Here is a 21,701-nt window from a genome sequence, read left to right on the forward strand (position 1 = left end):
GAATCTGACCGAAAGAGAAAGGAAGTGCGTTGAGCAGCAAAGTGTGCTTTTATTTGCAAGGTTCCTAGTATCTCACGTCATGCTAAGTAAACACTGACCAAACTCTCTGCTACAAAAAATACAAGATAGTTTAAAAGAAATTTCAAATACCCGTATGTGTCTGAAAACAGCGTATCAATGACCACTGGGTAGTGAGCAACGGCGGGCACGAGTCCGCATATCACTCAAGCGCGTTGGAGGAGACAGAGAGTCAGGACCCCTGGCTTCCCTCTCCAGCCTGCCTCTTGCCTCTTTGTGGAATCCAGAGCGAGCCACCTGACCCAGGACCCGGTTTCCTCACCCCAGAGGAGGGCAGGATGCTCCTCCAAGCTTACTCACTGGGTGAGGTAAGGATTACTTGGCGAAGGTGTTCAGAGCAATGTAGGCACGGTAATTATTACTCATGATTCTAACTACTTTATCCTAAATGAAATAAATTGCCATAAATGGGGCCAGGTTTAAATGGACTGACCTATATCTGGAAACTGTCACTAAAACGAGGTGAACCAAAGAATTCATACCATATATAGTAACTCTGTTCCCGGAGACATAAGAACCCCAGGCACTGGGATTTGTCAAATGTCACCAATAGAGTTTGGAAAGGTGGCAATTGCCCAGACTCTACCTGCTTGGGTACCTAGTATCATCATGGATGACACTATCTGCATCAAAGTCTGATCTGCAGAAGACACGATAATGGGGTGGGCTAAGGCAGAGTGGCTCTCCGGTACTGATCCATTCTTGCTCAGTCTTCTCCGAAACCTGAGGTAGGTTTCTTTCTTGTTCTTATTTCACAGACAAGGAAAGCCGAAACCAAAGAGGTCTTCCAGCTAAGAAGTGGCGGCGGTGGTTTGAACACATATCCAAAAATTCTTCGACACTCTCCCGTTAAAGAGTAGAGTCTAGTTGCCTTCCTCTTGAATATGGCTTGATTCTAATGAGTAGAATGCAGCAGAAGTGCTGCTGTATGACTTCTGATTCTAGGTCGTGGAAGGAGTTAGAGGTTTTGCCTGGCCCTCACTCACCCTGGGAACCCAGCTGCCATGCTATGAGCAATCTCAGTCTGCATGGACGGTCAAAGGCAGATGTTCCAGCTGATGGTGAAAACGGAGAACCCAGCCGGGAGCCAGATATGTGAGTTAGTGAGGCTTTGAGATAACATAACTCCAGCCCCAGCCACTGACTGACCACAGCGCATACGAGACTGCTGCAGAGAAAACCTAGCTGAACCTAGTCGGTGCCCACCATCAGGAAACAATATTGAGAGATTGTCTTTGGAGGGGCCATTACATAGCAGTTGACCCTGAGAGAGTGGCAGAGATGGGATTTGAACCCGGGCCATCTGACTCCACAGTCTCCACTGCAATCTCACTGTCTTGGACCTTGCTAACCTAGCCTGATGAATACCAGCTTTCACAACAGCATATGGACCTGCCACCCAATGACACATTGAGACTCACTTTTCCATTTTGCCTGTCTGATTTCAGGTTCCAAACAGATCGCTTATAGCAAGTTGGCGATAAGGAAACCTCTGACCTCTCTTTCTGGTCCAACTTTCCAAAAAATAACAAGTTCAAATGGCAGGTCCACACATACCAAATAGAAACAAATGGTTGAAAAGAGTGGGGGAACTCTGCCAACTTTTCATCTTCGAATAGGGCAAGTTTTCTTAAAAAGTAGTTTGGGGACAAGTATGTGCTGATAGGACTCCTGAGAAAGCCACTCAGGAAGATTTTGGAGCTCCTGCCCCAAGGAAAAGACAGGGAATGTAGTTATGTGGAAACAGTTCCTCCTCTAGAAGGACCTAGCATAGTGGGGACATTTAAGGCTCTCTACCTGGCTTTCAGCAAATTCAGAAAAAAAAAAAAAATACTAGAAACTGTTGAGCTCATCCTAATAATCACTGAGAAAATGAACCAAGAAGCTATTAGAAAGCCAAAAGTGTTTCTAGAGCAAAGTTCTACTTCTCTTTCAAAAACACCATTAACCTAGTTTTCATAAATCTCAAAATCCAAACTCCTGAAGACATACCATGAGGTTTTTAAATACTTTTACTTTCTTGGCCATTCTTTTCACAAGTCAATCAATATCAATCAACAACTTCCGAATTTAAGAGGAACAGATTATAGTTCTAGTAACCATCAAGAATGAATAATAAATCCACCAACTACAAAAGCATTTTTTGCCTTCCCGTCAGTCTATTGAAAGGAAGTAGAATATATGAAGAAGCAGAAAAGCTGTTATTATGATTTTAAGGTGAAAAACATAAGTTATCAAATTGTAGGAGTAAAAAGAATATAAAAAGTGTACTTTAGGTCAATGAAAACATGGAATGATTTAAATTAAAACAAAAGAAATCCTGCCAACCTTGTGGGAAACTGTAGATATAAAAGCACATTTGTGTGTCCCAGGAAGAGAATTACCAGTAAATATGTAGTTTGTTGTTGTTTTTTTATCTTTGCTGCTTTTAACTTGAGCCTATTTTATTTTATTTTACCTTATTTTATTTTATTTGACAGAGAGAGCACAAGCAGGGCAAACAGTAAAGGGAGAGGGAGAAACAGGCTCCCCACTGAGCAGGGAACCCAGTGCAGGGCTCGATCCCAGAATACTGGGATCATGACCTGAGCCAAAGAAAGAAGCTTAACCATCTGTGCCACCCAGACATCCCTACTTGAGCCCTTTAAAAAAAAAATTAATTCAACTTTGGGGGAAATAAACAACAAAAAGTCTACATGACCTGCTTCTACCTCATGTTGGTGTAGCAAAAGAAATAATGAGCCGGAAGTCATAATTTTACGTGTTCTCACTGGCCGTATCTGCAGCTAGCTTTAGAATTTGAACCAGAAGTCTCATGCTGTCTGCCCTTAGTTATTTTATACCATTTTTAACGTGTTAAGGGTCTCCAGTTCTAAAAAAAATCTGAGTCTTTTTTTTTTTTTTTGGCCATCTTTTCTCTCATCTACTTACCCAAACACTTAGTTTTCACTCGCTTTTCTTATCCTTTGAGACCAAACTCAGTTCTCACCTATTCCTGACACTCTTCTTGAATTGGATCCTGCCTTCTCCTCCATGGAAACATCTTGATGCCACAATCTCTCAGTACCTATTAGTCTGTTCCAGGTTCTAAAATCTTTCTAGTTCTCTTATAAATGTTTGGCCTCTCCTACTACCTGGTGGATTCCTAGATAAAGAAATAATTCAGTTAGAAAGCACCAGGTCCATGAAAATAAGAACAATCTTCGAGAGCTTACTCTGTTTTCAAAAGTGTTCTCAGGGAGCCTGGCTGGCTCAGCTGGTTGGGAGTCCAACTCATGGTTTTGGCTCAGGTCGTGATCTTGGGGTCATGGTTTCAGGGTCGTGGGATTGAGCCCCACGCCGGGCTCCTCACTTACGTGTGAGTCTGCTGGAAATTTTCTCTCTCCCTCTTCCCCTGCCCTTCCCCCATCTTATACTCTCTGTCTCTCTCTCTCTAAAATAAAAAAATAAATAAAATCTTCAAATTCAGTAAACACTGTATTAGTACATCTTACATAGTTTCATGCAAAAGAAACCTTTTTTATGTATTTAGAGAGTGGTTTGAAAATAAATGCTTCATCATCTGCCTTGGGCTCAGGTCATGATCCCAGGGTCTTGGGATCAAGCCCGATATCAGGCTCCCTGCTCAGTGGGGAGTCTGCTTCTCCTTCTCCCTCTGCCACCCAGCCACTTGTGCTCTTCCTCTCTGTCAAATAAATAAAATCTTAAAAAAGAAAAGAAATGCTTATAAAGTATTATTTAAAATTTACATTATGTATTATAAAAGATATTTCTTTGGCATTTTCAACCTCCAGGACAATAAGCACTGCTCTTACTCTAGGTATTTAAGAAGCTATAGACAGAAAGTGGCTAGGAGAGGGTCACCTGTGTGGCTCAGTCAGTTAAGCATCTACCTTCGGCTCTCGTCATAATCCCAGGGTCCTTGGATCGAGCATCAGGCTCTCTGCCCAGTGGGGAGCCTGCTTCTCCCTCTCCATCTGTCTGCTGCTCCCCCTACTTGTGCTCGTTCTCTCTGTCAAATAAATAAATAAATAAATAAACAAAATCTTAGGAAAGAAGAAGAAGAAAGAAAGTGGCTAGGAGAGTGGATCTTGAAAATTCTCATCAGAAGAAAAAAATAAGATGATTTGTAACTACATATGATGATAGATATTAACTGAACTATCAACTGGTGATCACTCTGCAATATATACAAGATATCGAACCATTACAGTGTACACCTGAAAGTAACATAATGTTAATTACACTTCAATAAAAAATAAAATTAATTAAAAAAATTAAAAATGGTACATAAATGTCAACAAGAATCTTAGGGGATAAAATGGATGATAGAATTTCTCCTGGGCAGGAAAATTCACTGAAGCTTTCTGAAGATAAGAAAAAGAAGAATTCAAAGACCTCACAGATAGGGTTCCTCATAGATACTGGCCTATAGGAAGATCAGAAGCAACTGTTCTTTATAAAAAATAAATAACAATGTAATTGAGTGCTAGAATCAGGCAGGGAAACTCCAAGTGCAATTTTTTCCTCCACAAAATGCGTATGTCCACAGCTTAGAATACCCAGCTCTTTCAAATACATTATAGACTCATTGCCAGGAAATTTAAATTCCTGCCTTTCCCCCACCCCAACATTTTATAATTTTACATTATTTCTTTTTAACTAGTAAAATAATTGTCTTTTTTATTTTGTCTCAAGCTATAGCATGTTAGTGCCATTATGGCAAAACCTCGCTGTGAAACAATAAATAGATATGAAAAATAGCTAGACTTTTTTCCAATCTTTTTTAAAAAGCATTTGCATTTTTCTAATGATAACCTGGGAGCTTGTCAGCTCGTTGCTGAGGAGACTTGGGGAGGACTGTAAGAAAAAGCAAATATTATAGGCAAAGGAGGAAAAAATACATTGGCTGTCTATCCCAAATGAAGAGCCATTTAGCAAACAGGCAAAATAAGACTCAGTTTCTGCTGCCGTCCCTAAAACTAAATGTCCATTTATCTGAGTCTAGAATATACATTCATCACAAGTATTAGCATAGGAAAATGCTGATAGAGAAAGATAATTGCTTAACAAAAAAATTTAATTCATTAACAACCAAGATGACATATAATCTAGACCGAGGTGCTATTGACTAAATAAATAAAAATTTAACTTAGAAATATGAGCCAAGCTTGGTAGCAGGTTTGCTCATTGCTTCAGCAGTCTTCTCCTTCTTAACATCTTCTGTACAAGATGAGAAACTCCATGAGGGCAGAATTCTTGTCTTGTTGGTTCACGGTTGTATCCCCAGAGCCTAGGAACATACAAGATAGTCAATAAACTGTTGAACTGGTGAACGAATTTCAGTATTATTACTTTAAATAAATTCAACTGGCCTGTCGTCTCAGTTATTATTTCCAGATAGATCTTAGAGCAGCTTTAAAGACTTTCTCAGCAAGGTAGAACAAAACAGGTCCTGTGATGACTTCACAGAGGTGATCTACTTCCAATCCAAATAAGGCCAGAAAAACTTCAAAGAGAGTAGCATCTAGGTAGAGTCCACCTTATACAGAAGAAACAGTGGACCACATGAGCCAGGGTGTTGAAAAGTAACCCAACTTCCAAAGCAAGCATAATTTCTACTGAAAAGATACATAACCTCCTTTCCCATCAGACACACAAAAATGTGGGTGTTTCTCCCCAAATCCATACATGTCAATATGACTGAGAAGGGAGCAGACATTTATGTCTTTGACCCCCGGGGCCCTTTTGCCAACCCTGCCTTCACTTGCCCCAACCCCCGTCTTAGCAAGCGGGTGCTTGACAAGTTCTCCCCAAATCTTAGATGACCCTGACAGAGCTCAGGGTCAAATGCCTTCCTCGAATGCCTTCCCCTGAGGCCTTGGGTTTTTAAATTTCTTCAAAATTTCCTACTCTCCTGAAGTCTTCTTAAAACTCATCTAAAAACTAGTATCTACTCTGGGAGGGGACCTGCAGGGTGTAGCATGCTTCTACAGGTCCGCAGTTCCATTAAATTGAAAAGCATTTTAAAACCTTTTTTTATTTTCTTTGTGAATCTTTATCAGCCTAAGGCAGTTATCACTATCCAGATTAAGCTTGGGCATGGGAAAGAGAATCTATTTCTTGGCACATGGGCTCTTCCATGCCTAAAGGTTTTGGTCCCACTGAGTGATTTTGATTGGCGTATAATTACTCTAGTTTATCAGCCATAGAAGAGTTTCAACCTTGGGGACTCCCATTCCTACCTGCGGTCAGGCATCATTACCCCAAGGCCAAAGAGTGAAGTAGATGACACTTGACCTATGTGAAGTAGTATTTGAATGCCTACTCAGTCCTATGCTGGCTCTATCACTAGGATGGGATGATGAACATAATGGTCAAGTTCTGGAACCTTCCAGGAATGTAGTCTAGCTTCAGGTCTTTGGCACCTTCATCTCATGGATATAACTCCCCTTTTCTTTGTAATGTCCTCCAAGTCCTACAGACAATGAGATCCCTCATGCTGCCCCTAGACACCCCTAAGCCTCAACATTAGTTTATCAGCCTCTTTCCCTACCCTGAGACAATCTTGAGGACAGAATCACATCTTATTATTTCCTTATTCCTACATTTAACATAGTTCCCAGAATACAGTAGGTATTCAACAAATTCTTGTTGCATGAATGAACGAATGAATACAGATTTTTTCCAGTACCTTCTTTCATGGGTCCTGCATAGTTCTTATTCTCAATTTGAAAGATTACCTCTTTCTTCTTATAGCAACCTCCCAAAATTTAGTCTATTATCCTCTTCCAATAAGCTCAAAAACAACAAATAGCTATAAATGGTTTTTTAAATGCCATTTTAAATCCATCTTGGAACTGACACCTCCTATACTTCTGGTATACATTTTCATACTTTGATGCTAAAGGATTTTTATTTCTGTAGAAACAGAAACCCCAGGCTGATCTCATTCGACTTATTACGAATACGCCCCACTGCTTTCCATCTCTACTGTAGAACCAATGTATGTTTTCCCCAGCCTTCCTGCCCAAGTCAATTCATAAATATTTTTAATCTCTGAACTTTTAAACTCAAAAAGATTTATTAGGCCACTTTAAATACTTATTTCTTGCTCACATGGGACTGAAAGATCACAATGGCTCAGGATCAATTGCTTTTCATCTTTTCAGTACTTATTTCACAGCTGAGCACTTCTCAGAGTTATGAACATGAGTCCAGTCCCTGACAAGCCACAGCAAAGGCCAAAAGAATGAGCAAAATTATCCATCCCGGAACCCACATGGGATAGAGGGGACCGAAGAGACAGCGTCTGCTGTTACTTATTACAGCCTACATGTTACACGAGGCCCCAGATCAATCCCAAAACGGAAGTCTTGTGTTATGGGTCTTTCACCACAGGAAAGCAACATAAACATACATTCAACAATAACACTCCATAAATCTCTGCCCCAATTATAGAACTTTATCTCTTGTGGTGCCAATAAGAAAGACAGATACCTCAAAACAGCAGGAAGAAGTTACTGTCTCATGTGCAGAAGCATTTAATATCACTGTAGAGAAATCTTTTAACATAAGTCAGACATGGAACTATCTATCCACCTCAGGATAAATCCAAAATAAGGAACACTCTCTCCAAATAGAGTCTAATAAATTTTTGTCTTTTTAAAAAACAGATGATTGGGAAGAAAAGAAATTATTTCTAAAATCACAGCCACACCGAGGGCTCTTGATTATGGATAAAAGAGTAATATGGGACCAATAGGTGCAGGGGGGAGAATGAGAGAGGCTTAATCCAGCATCAATAATCCTCCGGGGATTCATGTCAAAGTGTGTGTGTGTCTGTGTGTGTGTGTCTGTGTGTGTGTGTTTTGCATGTGAACTTGTGTGTAAATGGTTGCTTATAATTGTCGCACGTATGCATATCTCTCTGGGCGGAGGAGTCTACCAGTATTAAGAATCTCCCAAAAGCTTTTGACTTCACCAAGAGCTACCAGCCATATTCTATAGCAAATATTTCCCAGATTCATAAACAAAGTTACTATCGGGTGAGGTTCAAGAAGACTGCGTACAGCGGTGAACAAAACCCCATCACTGGGGTCTGAGGCCCTGATGCCGAGCAGCCCGGACGTGCCCACTCAGGTGGGGATGAGAATCCTACTAACACATTAGTCTAAACACGTTCACTCGGCTGATTGAGTCATACACAAGGAAGATTCCATTACCGCCGTAAATTTGATAACCTCATCAGTCCAAAAATCAATTAAAATTTGCATATGTGTCATTTGATTATTATTTATGTAAGTTACACTTTCAAGATTTAAGCTGTTGCTTAAGTATTATCTCTTTTCCAAGGACCACTCACATTCTCCTCTGTAGAGTTACATAAGCAATCGTACGTAACAAACGGCCATCTGCATATACAGTGGCGCGAAGGTAGTGATCGTTTCTTTCTTGTGCATGCGCCCATCTGAGGTTCCTGCTCAGTGGGCTGCCCTCTGCCGTGTGTTCATTTAGGGTTCACTCCATCTTAAGGCTCTGCTCCTCTCTGACATCTTGTCATCCGCATTCAGCTTATGAGGACTTTGTAAGACTTGAGATCTGAGAGATTCAGAGAAGGTTATAATCTTCTTAAGTTGATTTTAGATTACTGGTTTATTGTAAAAAGATATAACTCAGGAACAGCCAGATGGGATAGACATGTGAAATCAAATATGTGGAAAGAGGCACAAAACTTCCATGCTCCCTCCAAGCATGCCTCTCTCCCAGCACCTCCACGTGGGCCCCATGCAGGAAGCTCCTGCTGTTTATTGTTGTTAGAATCTGGAGCTCCCTGTTCGGACAGGACCCAGATGGGAAAACGGAAACCTTTCAAATGAAGGGATTTTAATACAGGCACTTGATATACATGTGATGGAAGAACGCGACCCGAAGAGTTAAGTAGAGATGGTGAGGATAACCCAAACATGAACAAAACTCAGAACTCATCGACCCCCTAAGGCTGGAGGAACCCAGGGAGAGAGTGGTGTTATCAGAGCCTGGAAGATGGAACCATCACAGAGAAGTCAGAAGCGCAGAGAGGGTATTCCTGGCAGATGATGAGACCATGAAGGGAGGGGCTATCTGACAACAGGAATCATGAAGAAGCAACCACCACAGGAGAAACCACTCAGAACATAAGGAGAGGAGGAGGAACTCCCAGCTCTCCCTTCCCTGCACCCCTTAACCTTCTACCCATTTCTCCCATTGGCTCACCTATGTGGAGGCCAGGAGGCAAGCAATCTGGAAAAGGTAGTCCCCTATGTTAGAAGACAGAACAAGGGAAATGCCAGAGAACCAGGCAAATGACCAGCACATTCTTTTCTTATGAAGACGGTGCTGAGTCTGAAGAGAAAAGCCACGTGGCTATGGAGTTCTTTGTTGATGGACAGAAGGGAAGGAAAGGAGGTAAAATCAAGAAAGGCAGGAAAGGAAGAGGAGATAGCAAAGATTACAAGTCAAGAAGAGATAGAAGGAAGAAGAGCATCTCTCTCCAAGTCTACTAGAGCAACAGCCCAGATGAGAGTCTCCATTTATAACCTCTCTACAGTGGTATCCAGAACCGGCCAACAGGAGAATTACAGAGCCCTAAAAACCAGTAAAGGACTAAAATCCATACTTTGATGTCACTGAAGTTTGTTTGGACTTAATACGTGACGGACTGAAATTAATGTGAATTTAATTCTTTCCTGTCAACATGGAATTTAAATATCTTTCGAGAGACTTATAAAGAGATTTCAGAAAGTCAAACTGCTTCAGGTCCTTGTGTTGAGCACAAAGGCAAAAAGAACTGAGAACAAACAAAGCAGCAGAAAAAAATGTGTGTTGGGAAGAGGGTGTGGGAGAAAGGAGCCCAAGGGATTTCTTTAGTAATGTTTGTTTATTGCTGTTTCAAATTAGGGAGCTAATTTTGGACTGGAGAATAAATAAAGAAGTTCCTTGAGAAATAGAAGACTCCGGCTAAGAACACAGCACTGCCTGTAGTGAAATGGGGGAAGAAGTGTGTTCACACTCACACCTGGCTTGTTTATTTTGTGATGTTAATGCGCCTGTGAAAAGAATCCAACTCACATTATTTCTCTTCTAAAGATTTTCGTAATTTGAGAGAGAGGGTGAGAGAGGGAGAGCGAGTGCGGGTGCAAGTGGGGGGAAGGGCAGAGAGAAAGAATCTCAAGCAGAATCCCCGCTGGACCCGGACCCGAGGCTCGATCTCACCACCAGTGAAACCAGCAGTCCAACGCTCAACCCACTGAGCCACCCAGGCACCCCTCGCATTATTTTGCTTAATATTTCCTGTTTATTTCCTCATGCAGATAAATAACTGGTACCTCTGTCTTTCCTTACTCAGGTCCTTGTTGAGACTATCTTTGAAAAGGAAGCAAGAGAGGTACCTCTGGAACATGTATCAGTTTGGGGGGGACCCCATTCAGGAGCACTGCTCAGCCTGGTACTGGATTCCTGGTCCTGTGGCCTCTACTTCATGGGCTGATGTATGTGATTTTTGCCAGATGAGCAAAGACATCTGAGCGCAACAGTATTCTGTGGTTAAAGGCCTCATAGAAGGCCCATGTGACAGGGTTTTGAAGAAGGCCGGGTGTCTGATGTGACACAACACCTCAAAAATTGGGAAGCCAGAGCACCAGGCAGGGCACCCCTCGGCTGTGGGCTTGCAGTTTGTACAAATTTCACCCCACTTCTCTTCACTCGGCCATGCTAATCTGCATAAGAAAGGAAGCAGAGAGCCTGCTGGAAGCTCTAGCCTGTCTTATAAACGAATTTTGCCAGGATGAAGAACTCAACCAGAAATAGTTTTAGTTTTGGGTGTTTGGTTTTTGAGCCACTCAAGAGACTATTGCTATGGGAAGTTCCAAGTTAATATTCAGCTCCATCAAGTGAGTTTATTAATAGAAAGTAGTTCATGGCAACCATTTCTAAGGTACTGATAAATCCCTTGAGTTAAAACAGCCAGTGAGAAATGCTGATCTTCTTAAATGGATTTTCTTAAAATAGCAGCTCTGGTTCTACCTTTAACAATGTTGAAACCGTGCCATTTCTGAAACACGTTGCCTTGGCCATTCTTGTTGTGGTTTACAGGACACATTTTTCGAACTCATAAACATATGGGTTCATGCTAGGGAAAAGAGCTGTTGGTAGCACAGAAAGCATGAGATGCTATTCCTACCACAAGCAGTTTAGGACAATCAGCTAAGTCACCAACCTGAGTTAGGAATTCAGTGGTTCTTTTCTCTTCTCCACCCCTAAAGTTCCTTGAAAATGTTGTCATGACATCTACAAGTTCTCAAGTGCTTCCTATAAGCCTAAAATATTTACCTCATTTTGTCCTCACTGAAACCCTAAGTGGAAGGTAAATTAATCGTGCCCATTTTAGAAAAATGGACATTCAGATTCACAGGTCTTAAGTCATTTCCCCAAGAGTCACACAATTATGAAGCAGTGGGGCTGGGCTTCAACCCTTGATTTCAAAGCTCGTGCCCTTCACCACTACACTCAAGACGACCTTCTCTGCTTGTGCACAGGGACTGACACCTAGAAGGGGACTATGCTTACTTTAATGCTCTGCTGTCACTGGCTGGAAATTCTTAATGATTCTTAAGTGGTTCTGCATGTTTATTTTGCTCTGGGTCCCCCAAATCCTGCAACTGATCCTGAGTATACTAAGTTTTCTGACATACTAGATGAATACTGTATGTAAGCTTAAAATTCTTCAGCCGTTCCTTCTCTAAATGGTAGAACCAAATTCCCATTCCCCACTTGAATGCGGACGGGTCTTAATCACTTACTTCTAATGAAGAGAAGATGGCAGAAGTAATGATATGTGTCTTCCTGATCAATAATAAAAGGCACTGTGGCTCCTAACTTGTTCTTCGTCACTTGCTTTGGGAAAAGACAGCTGCCATGTAAGGGAACATTGGAGCAGCCCTTGGAGAGGCCCATGTGGTGAGGACCGAGGCTTCCTGCCAGCATCCATGTGAGGGAGCCATCTTGGAAGCATCCGAACAAGCATTCAGATGCCTACATCCCCTGGCCCAGAGCTGCTCGGCAGCCCCGTGAGAGAGGCCTTGAGGTAGAGTCAACCAGATAAGCCACTCCTTGATTCCTGACTCTCAGCAACTGTGTGAGATACTTCTGAGGTTCTAAGCTAGGATAACTTTTCATGCCGCGATAGATAACAAATATACCACGTAATCTTGGAATCCAAGAGATGAGAGGAAACTTCGATTAAGAGGTAAATACAAGCATCCACATTTGGTACAACATTCAAATGGCTGTTGTCTCTTCTTGTTTTATCCTAGGGGACATAACAATGATGCTCTCCAGTGAATGTCAGAGGGCTTCTTTCCACATGATCATTGTGGAAAGGCCTTCCTTTTAATTTGGGGGCACAGCTTTTGATCATAACTCTTGACCTTCTGTCCTCATTTTTAATCCGCAGACTACCACACACCTTTCTTCCACAAAGGCCCTGCCCTCCTGATAAAGACCTCTCCTGCTCTTGGTGCTCCTAGTCCTGCCACACTTATGCCACATGGCCCAGAGTTGTCAGGATGTCTGATGGCATTTCTTCCACCTGCCGGGCATGGAATCAGGTGTCCTGGGCTTGTCCCCCTACAGCTCCCTGGCTTTCCTGCTGTCCCTGGACTCTGCACGGTCCTGCCGAGGGCAGTAAGCAGGGTGTAAGCTGTCCCTACGTGCTGCTGGACTGGTTCCATTCCACACCCTCATACTTCAGGATCCAGTCCCGCAGGTTCACGGGAAAGGTAACAATGGCTGGCACATGACCACAGTGGACTCACTCGGAAAATAAACGCAACACCGTCAGTGCAATAACATCCAAACATGGAGTCATACGTGTGAGCTCTGATTCAACAGCCCGGACTTTTCTAGTCTGAGGCTGGAAGTCAAGCAATCCGGTTAGGGACTTCCCCATGCGGCCATCCTTGAGGGGCTTGCCTGTACTAGAGCCACTGGCAACACATGAAACCAGACTTTGGTTCCCTCCTTCTGCATGGTAGGAAACTTTTATACATAAAAGGCAAATTATGACACTTTCATATGGGAAATTAGAGGAACAGAGTACCTTTTTTTACAGTGCCACAAATGACGTGAAGATTGTCAGACATCAGAGGATGATGTGGGCTAGTCTTGTTGAAAATGTAGACTCCAGACCCTGTTTTTTACTCGGTTATGAGGGAGGATGGTGGGGATAAAGGTGGAGAGGAGTGGCGGTGAGGAAAGACAGGAGAATTGTATCATAATCCCTCTTCTATAGAACCAATCGTATATCCATTGTCTTCAGGGACATCTATTTGCTTTAAAATGACTGCTTTTTCTGGGATGCCAGGGTGGCTCTGTTGGTTGGGCATCTGCCTTCACCTCAGGTCATGGTCCTAGGGTCCTAGGATTGAGTCCCGCATTGTGCTCCTTGCTCAGCGGGAAGCCTGCTTCTCCCTGTCTGCTGATCCCTTGCTTGCGCTCTCTGTCAAATAAAGAAATAAAATCTTTTTTTAAAAAATGACTGCCTTTTGTGATGGAAGATGCAGCCATGTAAACTGAACCCTAACATGCCTAAATGAGCATTTTTAAAAAAGATTTTACTTACTTATTTGCAAGAGAGAGACAGACAATGACAGAGCACAAGCAGGGAGGAGAGGGAGAACCTGGCTTCGGCTGAGCAGGGAGCCCAGCACGGAGCTCAATCCCAGGACCCTGAGACCATGACCTGAGCTGAAGGCAGATGCTTCACTGACTGAGCCACCCAGGTGCCCTAAATGAGCATTTTTTAAGAAGGCAAATGAGATTCATTTATAATCCTGACAATTTTTTTTTTCCCTAGTGCAGTACCCTCTTCTGATTTCAGTCTTTTAATTGAGAGCTTCAGATGATGAACATTGAGCCAATCAACTCCCTAGGAAATGTCCAGAGCCTGGAGCTCCCAAGAGAGGCCATCTTCGCTGCTCCTCATTTTAGCCACATCCTAACTTCTGCACAGACAGCATCAGAGCTGCCAACACTTGTACGGTCTTCTGAGGTTATTGAGTAAGGTTTTCTTTCTTTCTTTACTTTGCTCTCTGTCTCTTAGGATGTCAGCTCTCTAAGAGCAATATCTATGACGTTCATGGCTGTATCTTCAGTTCCCAGGACAGATCCTGGCACAGGGCAGGCATCAACAGATGAATGAAGGAAAAATGGAAGAACAAACCCATACCTAATAGAGTAAATGAAACACATGGCTTCTGGATGTCCCAATGGCAACTCTAATACCCGAAATAGCCAGTAGCATTCTCCATCACTTATTCATCAGACATTTAATGAGTACCTTGACGGAAGGCATTGTCTGCCACCTTTAGTACACTATTACACTATGCTTATTTCACCCATTCTGACTATTATCTCCCTCCAAGAGCTGAAGCCAGAAGCACTCCCCGTCTCAATTCCAGGACGGAATCAGAGTATTTTTAAAACTATTTTCCCAGGGAGGGGCTACCTATTTCACCACAGAAAATGCTGCTGAGCAGACACCAGCTACCTTTAAGACTGAACTGATTTCAAAATTCAGTATATATTTCCCATGTGAATTCTTAGTAGTACATCAGAAGATAGTTTCAGTCGATGGAATTCCTTTTCCTCCTTCATATGTTCGAGCTTATTAGTAGTAGTAGTATGAGAATGTTAGCAAAAATAAAGCAAAATTCCTATTTCAGGGAACTGGCTTATTTTTTCCCCCATTCCTTTTAATTTATTTATTTCCTAAGCAAAGAATAACAAATGATCTCTATCTAATGCTGTGGCCTCTGCTATTTCTCTAATTCTGGAAGCAAACTAAAGCCAACTATTGAAAGAATAAATATGCCAGGCACCATGCAGTTGTTCTCTTACAAGTGACCTCCTTTTTTGTTTTGCTTTTGCATCCCTTACTATGTATGTGAAAGGAAAATCATGTAATGCTCTCCAGAACCACATTTTATCTCTCATATAGCAGATGTTAGTATGAATGAAGAAAGTATGCGTAGAATGTTTGAAAAGTTTACTCTGAGGCATCTTCCTCCTCTTCCTGAGGGGCCCCTCTCGGCACGCAGCTCCGCCATATCTTTCAGGCAAATGGAGGACTCCTTTGGACTCCAAAAATGTTTCCCATCCTAACGCAGGTCTTTGTAGGACATTGAGGAAAGGCGGAGAGAATTAAAAATATTTTCCCAAGTCAGAAGACTTCTGGTCAATAGAAACAAATGTGGAATCTGGACAGATTCCAACCAGCTTCCTTGAGGTAAAATAATTTCAAGGTTTTCCTTATTTTTGAAACATCGTTCACTCCTGTAGGCAACATGAACAAATAACTGATAGATTTCCTTAACACGACAGCATAATCACACGGGATAAAATATTCTCTTTGAGAGCAAGTTGTTTTTTGAAAAATTCTTAATACCCTCCACTCTCAGTTTTATTTAGCTTATTGATAGTTTTACGATCGCACGGGGGATGTGATTGTTTTTATGCACATAGTTGAGATATGAATTATTGTTATTATTACTATTTTAATGTATTGGAAGTCTATTTCAAGCCTGTCTTAAAAAATTAATTACCATTTAGGGTACTCAGTGGAGCTCTGTAACCTTCGTCAGTGTCCCTACAGGGCTCTGCAGGAGGAAATCCTGCCCGGACCTCCGCAGGGGTAAAATCATGAATGAAGCAAGAATTTCTTTTGTTTGTTTTTCCAGAAGAGACAAGGGACTTCAAAATAAATAAAATGTTTTACTAAAAAGAAAGAAAAACATATGGTTGCTTCTTTTCCTCACTGCTTTCCTAGGTATTCAATTGAAAAGAGAGCCAGGACCTTCCTGAGGACCTAACAAAATCTCAGCAATCACAGAGTTCCTGGCACCCATTCCAGGCCTAATCGTTCCTCATCTGTTAAAGAAGAACTAACACCTACCTCATGGAGTAGCTTAAATACAGGATGAACCACCAGGACAAAACTTACTGAACACAGTAAGTGCTCATTAAATGTTAACGCCAGTTAAAACACCGACACGACCCAGTATAATAGTAATTATAAGAGTCAAAGGTTTAGGGGCACCTGCGTAGCTCAGTTGGTTAAGCATCTGCCTTCACCTCAGGTCATGATCCCAGGGTTCTAGAATCTAGCCCCACATTGGGCTCTCTGCTCGGCAGGGAGTCTGCTTCTCCCTCTCCCTGCTGCTCCCTCTGCTTGTACTCTCTCTTTCTCTCTCTCTCTCTCACTGTCAAATAAATAAATAAATAAAATATTGTCTAAAAAAAAGAGGCAAAGTTCTGTAGTTGGAATTGCTTCTAAATATCTCAGTAAGTGTACAAAACTTATGAGGATAAAACATTTGGTCTGGCACTTTCCATGGCTATCTTATCTTCCAGCAAACACATATGATTTGCTTATAAATATGAGCTACGCTGTTGGGAGTGAGAAAGGTCAGGACCCAGGACCTGCTGCCTAATGTTCACATCAAGGGACAAAAGCAGTCCTAAACCAGTTATTGCAATGCAATAAGGCAAGTTCTGTAATAAAAATAATTATACCTATTATTTATTGACTGTGTTTTGGGGTGGGTCAGCATGCTGCAAATACTGTCCTATGTGTTCTCACAACAATTCTATGGAGTAAGTGCTATTATTCCCATTTTGCAGATGGGACACAGGTTCAGGGAGGCTAAGTAGCTTGTCTAAGCTCACATAGCTAGCAAGTAATTAAAGCTAGACTTTGAACTTGGTCTGCTTAAATCCAAAACCGATGTTCTTAATCACATATACTTAATCACTATACTTCTCTCCTAAAATGTAGTATAGGAAAAAGCAGTACTTATTATTTGTATGAAAATAATGAATATATTGTTAAACATAGATAGCAATATTTGGGAGCACACAGGGACTAGTTGGCTAACTCTGCTAGAGGGAAGATGGGAGAGCCTCAGGGAAGAGGTGATATTTAAGTTAACCATCAGAGCCTTTCTCATGGATCCATCACAGATTAGATTCAATTATATGTTTTACTTGACTTCCCTCCATGCATCCACCAGAAATCTAATTTTCAACTTTTTCTCATCAGCAATACATTTTTTTAAATTTCTTTCATCAATACACTGTGTCTAGTCACTAAATACATTTAGTCACTGAAATTCTCCAGTACCATCATCCCCTTTTTAGGAGAAAGCATAAATCTCACTCACACACACACCCTAATGGATCAGGGATTCCTTAAACACACTCCAATAGAAAATGAAACATTTTTACAATGCATACCTAGTGATATACATCAAAATGTTAACTTTGACTACTACTTCTTTCTCTCTCTTTTTGAATACTTTTAATTTTACATGTTCTGGGTTATTGGGCACAATTTGTTTACTTCTAAAATTTTACAAATTTTCTCAGATAAACATTTGACAGTTTTGCAATCAGATTATACACATATTTAAAATAACGGGCAACATAATCTCCTAGGTGTTGTCCTAAAGTCAATTCATGTTCAATCCACTCAACTACATCGTGTTTGCACCTCAAATAACGAGCTACTTAATAACCGGACTGCACCCCATTAAGGGGTATGTATGTATGTGTGCAGTAGGAGCTTGACAAGTATTTGTTATCTCTTTTATTTTCTTCCAAGATTTTATTTAAATTCAAGTTAATGAACATATAATGTAGTACTAGTTTCAGGAATAGATTTTAGTGACTCATCACTTACACATAACACCCAGTGCTCATTATAACAAATGCCTCCTTAATTCCCATCATCCCTTTAATCCATCCCCACCCACCTCAGTTTGTTCTCTATAATCAAGAGTTTCTCATGGTTTGCCTCCCTCTGCTTTTATCTTATTTATTTTATCTTATTTTTCTTTCCCATCCCCCATGTTCTTAAATTCCATATATGAGTGAAATCATATGGTACTTGTTTTTCTGATTGACTTATTTCACTCAGGATAAGACACACTAGTTCCATCCATGTCATTGCAAATGGCAAGATTTCATTATTTTTGATGGCCGAATAATATTCCATTGTGTATATACCACATCTTCTTTATCCATTCATCAGGTGATGGGCATTTGGGCTCTTTCTGTAATTTGGCTAATGTGGGTAGTACTGCTGCTGTAAACATTGGGATGCATGTGCCCCTTTGAATCAGCATCTCTTAATGGGACAAATGAATACTTGGGAGAACTTACAAATGGTCAGAACTGAGAGACTCTTGAACTGATACTCTGGCAAAGGATGTGTAGACAGAATGGCCCATCCTATCCCACAGCTGTTCTCACAAAACTGGGGCCTGTTATGCACATGGTCCTGAACAGGAAAAAAAGAAGGCCAGAAGGAACTACTTTTTAGCCTCGAGTATCTTGCAGTCCAGTACAGAGACCAGAGATGAATGCAAGAAAAGATAACAGGCAATATGTGTGCTGAAAATGCATCTTTTCACAAACTCAAGTGTGTAAGAAATCTAAGTTTTATTTTTCAATAATAATGAAAAGGCATATTTCTTCAATTGATATCAGGTTCAGAGTCTTCCAAGAGCAGAAATTTAAGTCCTACACAATGCAAAGACCTTCTTTATCTTTGTCTGTGGTATCAGCTCTAAGTTTGAGGGAGCCAAGATGGTGGAGGAGGAATGGGGGAATAAGTAGGTGCCCAACGTGGCATCTGCTGAGGTCTGTTGTCTCATCTGGTCATTGGGAATAGGCTACTATTAGCCAGACTTTATTCCTATCCAAGGGGCTCCTCATGCCGGGTGACTGTCCTTGCTACCAGAGCTCTTCCTGAGGCCTCTGCATGTCAGGGTGTGTGGCCTGGGACGCTGCTCAAGGTTCCTTCTAGCAGTTCTTGAGGAGCAAACTAGAATCATTTCCCAAAGCCACATCAAGTTTGGGCTGAGGATGCTCTGTGAGACAGCCTCAGGCCTATAAATTGAGACAAATTTCATTGGCAAACTGCATAGCCATTTCTAACCTGACATCTTGAAGCTTCCTCAAGCTCTGTGTATAACCAGGAGAAGTTACCTATATTTACCTGGGATTTCTGTTGTTTTTCAACCAACAGTGAGGACAGGGGAGATGTCTTTTTTTCTAGGAACAAACTAGCAGCTCATGTACTTTGTTTCCCCTCTGACACTCAGGAAAACTTATCACTCCTGACTTATCAAACAATCCTTGGGGCGGAAAATCCTGTTCCTACATCACTGTGTAGTCTCTCAAATCCATTAACTTCACCTGAGAATGCCTTGTTCTCTGTGGTGTTTACACATTTGAACCCAAGTCAGGAAAATATTTATTTTTTCTCTGAGTCCGTTGATGGCCTGTGTTCTAGCTGCACAATGAAAGAAGGGCTGTAGGGTTACAAGAGAATACGCGAATTAAATTCTTGGGTAACAGGTCAGAGTATCTTGCTATCAATTGCTTAAATGAATGCTCAAGATAATAGAGGAAGAGATGGGCAGATTTAGACCTCAGACGGGCCTGGGGCCTACTGGGGCACACTACTGGGAACCTGACCTTCTCTTCGCTCAGTCTGGCAGCCAAGACTCACGCATGCACAGTGATTGTCTACTTGCTCCTGGTGGGTAGGCTTGTAGGTAGCTAGAACTTCCACAATGGTCCTGCAGGAAGAGAGATCAGAAGAGAATAAAGATGGAAAAGGGACCATTTTGCTCTATTGCAACTGTCATTCTGCAGGAGAAACCCCAGGGAAGACTCCTGGGTATCAACCCTTCATGCTGTGTTACCTCTTGTTTTATACCATACTCTCTAAGTTTTTGTGTTCTTTACATTCAGTCGTGCCTGTGGGTGTCATTCACCCACTGTGCCACACATGTTAATGTCGTAAGCTATAAAATTTAGTGAGCACATTTTATAAATATTAGTATTGCTATTCTTAGCAAGTCCAACCAATGGCTTTGCATAAGTCAACCTCTTTATCCAACTAAATCTTACTATGTAACAAAATTTAGTAAGTACCTATTATGCAGGAGGCAAAGGACTCATGGCTGGCATATGTGAGAAGCAAAGCATGCATAGCTGCTACTTTCATAGGGCTTTTGATTTGGTGGAAGAGACAGAAAAATAATTTTTTAAAGATCACATAAAATATGCACCTGGTGGTTCAGCTGATTAAGTGTCTGCCTTCGGCTCAGGTCATGATTCCACAGTTCTGGGATGGAGTCCTCTATTGGGCTCTGTAGCAAGCATGGAGCCTGTTTCTCTCCCTTTACCTCCCCCATGCTCACTCTCTCTCCTGCTCTCTCTCTTTCAAATAAATAAATAAAATCTTTTAAAAAATAAAGATCACACAAATTCATGATGACGCATGATAACGCCATGAAGGAAAACCTCATAGAACTAGTCTGAAGGCAAAACGGGCTCTTTATGAAGCAGTGACATGAAGCTATACTTAAATATTAAAGGTCGAGTAGGGGGAGGGGCGCCTGGCTGGCTCAGTCCACAGATCCGGTGACTCTTGATCTCTGAGTCCTGAGTTTGGGCCCCACCTTGGGTGCTAAGTAGGGGTTAACTTGATAGACCTTTTGAGGGTTAGGCGAGAGTGGGAGTTCAGGTCAAAGAAAGAGCATTTTTTTCTTTTTTTAAAAGCTTTTATTTATTTATTTGAATTGGTGAGAGCATGAGCAGGGGGAGGGGCAGAGGGAGAAGCAGGCTCCCTGCTGAGCAAGGATTCCCTGCACCGGGGTGGATCCCAGGACCTGGTCATGACCTGAGCCAAAGGCAGACGCTTAACTGACTGAGCCTCCCGGGCGCCCCAAAACAGCGTTCTTCAAAGGCCCTGAGGTTCAAGACCAAAGTGGCTGGGGGGAGGAGGTGTCTGAGGTGAAACCAGAAAGCGGAGGCAACCCCTACGGACAGGGTGAAGAACTGTGTACTTTTTTTCCTAAGAACCACCCAAGTTTCACGTGTCAGGGTGACATAGTCAAAGTCGTATGTGGTCACTCTGCCTGCTGTGACGTCATCTCTCCCTCACCTCGGCCTGGGCCTCTGCGAGCCCCGTCTGCCCTTCACGTCAGTCCCTCACAGACCTGTCTCTGGCCCCGCCGCTGCCGTGCAGCGAACGCCCGGGACGCACGTGCTCCGTCTCCTCAGGACGCCCGCGGCTCGATAGCTCTGCTGTCGCGTACTCCTCGGTCCCCTCCGTCCCCCACGCCCTTCCCGGTTCTGCATCAGAAGCCGCCCGGCAGACATGCCGCCCGGGTGCGGAGGATTCGGAGGCGTGTGAGGAACAGCCTGTGCACGCTCCGTGCGGGGTAGAGCGGCCGCGACCTTCCGCGACCGTCCGCGGGAGGCGCAGTGGGCCGGGGGAGGGGCGCGCCGCCGCGGGACGCCGGACCCGCATGCGCAGACTCCCGGAACCGGTCCCGCCCGCTGCTCTCCACGCGCTCACCCGCCGCTGTCCCGCCATCCCCCCCACGGCACGGCCGCTCCTCTCCGGCTCCTCGCACGTCCGCGGGACGCGGCTCCTCCCCGAAGGGCCCGCAAAGCCGCTCTCGGGACTCAGCCCCTTCGCTGTCGACGTCGGGTCTACGAAGGCGCGG

Source organism: Lontra canadensis, unplaced genomic scaffold (genome assembly GCF_010015895.1).
Source record: "Lontra canadensis isolate GAN:19392208 unplaced genomic scaffold, GSC_riverotter_1.0 scaffold18, whole genome shotgun sequence".
NCBI lineage: Eukaryota > Metazoa > Chordata > Mammalia > Carnivora > Mustelidae > Lontra > Lontra canadensis.